Genomic DNA, 5,456 nt, shown 5'->3' on the forward strand with positions numbered 1-5,456 from the left:
AAAGATATTGCAACATCGATGTAGCGTTGCATTAGTTCCAAATATTGTTGCAAAAAGTTGGTTAACTAATGCAACAAAATATGTATCTCTCGCAATAGCGTATATCTTGCCTCAATTTCAACATGCTGCAATAACTATTATTTACAACGACAAGTTGATTATCCATCGTAATATTCCATGTTTGATTATTTAGGTGACATGCAAACAAGGTACATGATGCAAACATGTACATGGATGACATATTAATAATCTATGCATTTTTTTGATAATTATAGACACATAACTTGTATTATTCAGATTTATAGATAATAGTATGGTTTAAGGAGTAATTAAAGTACTCCCTTTGTTTTTATTTACTCTGCATATTAGAGTTGACTGAAGTCAAACTTCGTAAAGTTTGACCAAGTTTATAGAAAACAATATAGACATTTATCATAATATATCTATACGATCTGAAAGTACATTCAATAATAAATCTAATGTCGTTGATTTGTTATTGTATATCTTAATATTTTTTGTTTATAAACTAGGTCAAAGTTTGTAAAGCTTGACTTTGACCAAAGCTAGTATGTGAACTAAATAAAAACAGAGGGAGTACTTATTAATTGTACGAATTTTACTTAACCAAAACAGTGTATTTTTTTATAAATGGATATAACACATTTTATTCATAGGAATACATATTGAGTTTGTTAAATTTGGTTGTAAAATGGCCAAGTTATTACCATTTTTAAACCAGGGTGTTTGCTGCCAAAAAGAGGGTCTTGTGGGATGGAAATAGAAAACAGAGGGGCTGTGGTGCGAAAATTGCCAGATCCAGATCTAGATATGAATCTAACCGAGGACTTCTATAGCCGCCAAACACTGGGATTCGAACGCAAGGTTGAGACCACTGGGCTGTGCATGTGTTGTTGACAGTATACATGGATCTCATGGTATATATTATGTACCCGCGAGGTTAACTGCAATCTGAAGAAAAACTTCAGTGTTGCAGCCTGATCAAGAATTCACCAGCAGATCAACAACACTACATCAAGGTATATACAAGGACATATGACACAAGATTTTAGTACTGGATATAACAAACCATCTCAGCGGTAATATATAACACATGGTTCAACATCACAGCACACGTGTTTCAGCAGCTTCACAGAAAAGACCACAAGTTCACGCAAAGTAATGAAAATAGCAACATCACTAAAAGACCACAAGTTCATAGTAATAGTGTGTACATAGCATCACTGTCAAAATAGCAACAGCACTAAAAGGAAAACATCCATGATATTACACATCAGCAACTACTCTTCTCTTCTCTTCATCACAAAACTGTTAATGCCTCGTTTCGGAAAAAATCAAACTCTTAGTGCTGAGCACTAGCTTCTGTTCCCTTTTGCCACAACATATGACACTATGCAGGTTCACCTTGTTTGAACCTGTTTCACATCAGATTAAACTTTAGGAGAGATACTACTCGTAGGTAACCATAAAAAAAGTTCAGGAACTTATATTCATGGCTTAAAAATGTGAAAAGCAGCTTACCAAGAGATTAAAAACTATATAAAGAACCCCTGTTCATCATCCGATTCTTCTTGTCCCAAAGGAACAACATGGCCATCATTTTACATAAGTGTCATCATCATCCGTATCATCATCAGTTTCGAACTGGACATCTTCAAACTCAACAGGTTTTATATTTTCTATGACTGAAACATCAACATTGGATCCTTCGTCATCATTTCTACACCAACTAGTGATCTCTTCAGCCACTGTAATTTTTGCATCAGCGACTTCCAGTACGTCTGCCTCACCACCTTCATCGGCTTCAACAGCTTCATCAAGGCCTACACCATTTAAAACAGAAGGACTAAACAAATTGCGTGGATTCATTTTAATAGCAGCTGCCCAATCAGGGTTCCTCACATCTCTCACATAGAAAACATGTTGAGCTTGGAGGCCTGGAATGTAAGGGTCTCCGGGTCTCCCTGGAATCGGTGTAGAGTAGTGTCAAGGTCAATAATTCCATATTTGTCCTTCTTATACCCCTTACTCTCAGTTCTGTTGGCAGGAGGCACATCAAACTAGTCACACTCGAATAGAACAACCTCCTTATCAGGAGGAAAGTCAAGAACATAGCATACCTTCCTGCTACTGACCTCCACAAATGTGTGGTTCTACATACCAATAAAACAGCAAGCAAGGGAAAATTAGTCTGCTACTTTCAAACTAAAAACACCATCCTTATGTTGTATGTATAGCACATGTGATGTATTTTGAATCTAGTTTATATTCTATCAGTTTTGGCCTGTAGGTTGGCGTTATCATGTCAGTTGAATAAGTTGTCTTTACATGCCAAACTTACAATTCACCGGGTATGAAAGTAACAAGATTTCAGCAGCAAAAAGGTAAGCAATCAGCATCTTTTTTTCAATAAAAGGGTATGTCTAAACCTGGGAATAGTTTGGATTCGAACTACAGTTTCAGTTTGGTTTCCTATTGGGCTGTCATTGGATTGGACAAAATAGGCTAAGACATTACGTTAATTAGTTTGGTCTGGGCTATACTTGTTTTGGGGCTGGATTGGTTTGGTCTGGACAAAGACCAATTGGTCTCAAACAGTTTCAACTCAGAGTTTGAAACTAAATTGAGTGACCAAATCGTTCGAGCAGCCTCGACGGGCTAGGGGTTGCTGGGCTACCGCTGCCTGGAGCTCCGGCCAATGACCCTCTCTCTCTCTCTCTGCAGATGAGATGTTGCCACTGAACTAAGACGCCACCGCCGGCGACCAAGTCGTGTGCATATGCTCTGTAGATGAGATGTTGCCACCGAACCAAGAAGCCGCCACTGGGGACCAAGTCGCGTACATATGCATCGGTGTTACGCACTGGTGCACCAACAGCCGGCATGTCCGTCTGGTACTTCGCTGACAGCAACAAGGTACATCAACAGTCTGGGTGTTTAGTTACGGAAATGAGTATGCAAGCATCAGCAGCCATCCACGCGCTGATGAGCAGTCCATAGTTTCAGATTTTGATCACAAACCGATTTTAGGAAATGGGCTGGATTGGTTTGGTTTGAAAACACAAGCAGTTCAATTTGGTTTGGATTATAGCCAAAGATTAAAATCGGGGCAATTTGATTTCGGGGCAGCTTTTCACAGCCGCTACAACAGCTATAGCAGGCTATTGCGGCCGCTATGCCATTTAGCGGGAGGTACTACAGAGCATTTTCAGCAGGGATACAGGGGATTTTCAGCAGGAAACAGGGGATTTCCAGCAGAAAAAGAGAGTATATATTCGCTAGTTCATAAACAAGGAAAATCAAACAAGCATCATCAGTTACAAGTAACAAACAAGCATCACCAATTCACATGAGGTCCGCATCAGGCCAGCAAGCCGCAAGGCCACGTCCAGCACAGATAGAGAGGACTTTGCTTGTACCTGCCGGTGACATACTGGGAGTTGCGGAGAGACCCCTCGTCGCCGGTCGCAACCTGGTGGCTACTGCCTGGTCGCAGTCTTGCCGCCTCGGCCCTCCCCGCCTCCAGCCACGCGCCCACGGGCAGGATCGACCAGCCGAGATCCAGGGAGGAGGAGGCCGACGGGCGGAAGGCGCTAAGCGACGGGTGGCGGCGCAAGGTTAGAGGGAGAGGGGAGCAGCAGGGAAGCGTCGACGCGGGCTGCTTCGTCGCGCCGCCATGATGTGGCTACTGGATGCAGCCAGCGCTCGGGTCGGGCGGCGGCCGAACAGGGGATCGAGGTACGAGCTGAGGTATGGAACGAATCGATAAAGGCAAGTATCTTTTTTTTTTAGGATCTGGAGAAATTTGAGGATCAATTTGCTCGAGGATCTAGGGTAGTTATCTTTTTCTAAATAAGAAATATACAAATACACAATTTTTTGTAACATTATTTGTAGCTGCATATATTATCATAATTCTTTGAAATATTTTATTTTTTTGGCATTCGCTCGGGTCATGGCAGGATAAGGGCCGTCGAGGCCCATATCGCGGCGGAAATGGCAATGGCGGATGCGGCGGCGCGGGCGGCCGCAAAGGAGGAAGCCATCAGCACCCGCATTATGAAGAAACGGCAGTGGAGGAACACACACACCCTCGCCGGAGAGCAGAGTCGGGCGGTCTGTGTCATGGCTGGATTACCATCGAAGGAGAAGGAGGACATCGATGGTGAGGACAGCTCCGGCGACGAGCAGATCCGGCTCGATCTGTACTGCGTCTTCGGCCAGTACTTTCGCGACAAGGATGACAAGGGCGCCGGGAAGGGCAAGGGCAGCTGTGGATGAATCCAGGATAGCCAAACATACCAAATTTTGGTAGTCCGGTGGCATGTTTAGTGTAGTGTGATGGAGTAGCCGGAAGATACGTGTGCGTCGACGTAGTTGCATGAGTTTGTATGTATTTGAGATATGGTAATTGAGGAGTCCGGATGTGGATTACATTTTTTGTGGAGTGCCCGGTCTGTGCCCACGGACCGTGAGCGTTTGAGGGGGCGGATTTGCCAAATCCACCGTAGACGCTCTAATTGACATAGTTGAATCTCTATTATTTTGGTTAAAACAAAAGAAATATGATTATGTTGGACCTACTGTGGCATGGAGGACCCCTCCACGGACTGTCCGATTAGATGAAAGATGTTGAGATCACTCCCTCAGAGACGCCCTCGCAGGCGAACAAAAGTGACATAATTATGTTGGACCTATTCTGACGTGGACGAACCTTCCATGGATTGTCCAGTAAGATGAACAATGCTGAGATTACCCCATCTCAACATCGGAACGTGAGATCAAGACCGGCATATATCGTCCGTATGATCAACCCATCCCATCAATACTTAGGTTTCAAGACAGGAGTATAACCTAATAGTTTAAAAGTGAGGGTCGCATGAGGCACGAGGTTTCAGTGAGTTGTAGTTGAAAAGTGGCCAATTTTTTGCTGCTTTGACCACAGTTGACCAAGTACAAATTTTTGACATATGCCAACGTAAGTGTAGATCCATGATGAAGCACCACCTTCCTAATTGGCTACGGGTGGTTGGTGGATCAGGGTTGCGGCGGAGGAGTTGAAGCATTGTGGTACATCACCTACCTAGTCCGTGCACCGGTCGATGGTGACGACATTCATGGGCACCGTGTTCCTTCTTGCAGGCTCCTTTGTGGTGCTCCCACTCCTTTCGTCTTACTCCGGATGAAAACTTGATCTTCGGATCGGGCGGTGGCGACGTTCGTGGTTGTGCCCTTCCTGGAAGGCATCATCTTGGAGCCCTCGGTCCGGCGTGTCCGTCACACATCTTCCCGGATGATCGCTCCTCGTGCTGGTGGTCTCCGTCGGCTCTAAGAGGATCCTTTTTTTTGCACATTTTATAGGTGCTTGGTAGTCGTTGAGGTTGTGTGTCGGCGCCCGATATTTGTGTATCTTGCCTTGGGTGTCTGTGGCGTGCGTT

At 44.1% G+C, this 5,456-nt stretch overlaps 1 long non-coding RNA gene across 1 annotated transcript; it reads right to left on the minus strand.

Moving 5' to 3' along the window:
- Positions 1 to 1,180: 1,180 nt before the first annotated feature.
- LOC119282546 lies at positions 1,181 to 3,744 on the minus strand. Its single transcript, XR_005138772.1, has 3 exons — positions 3,438 to 3,744; positions 1,540 to 1,841; positions 1,181 to 1,433 (listed from the first exon to the last, which is right to left on the minus strand). It is a non-coding gene; the product is annotated as an uncharacterized LOC119282546 (long non-coding RNA).
- Positions 3,745 to 5,456: the final 1,712 nt, after the last annotated feature.

The sequence above is a fragment of the Triticum dicoccoides genome, chromosome 3B (assembly GCF_002162155.2).
Source record: "Triticum dicoccoides isolate Atlit2015 ecotype Zavitan chromosome 3B, WEW_v2.0, whole genome shotgun sequence".
Lineage (NCBI taxonomy): Eukaryota > Viridiplantae > Streptophyta > Magnoliopsida > Poales > Poaceae > Triticum > Triticum dicoccoides.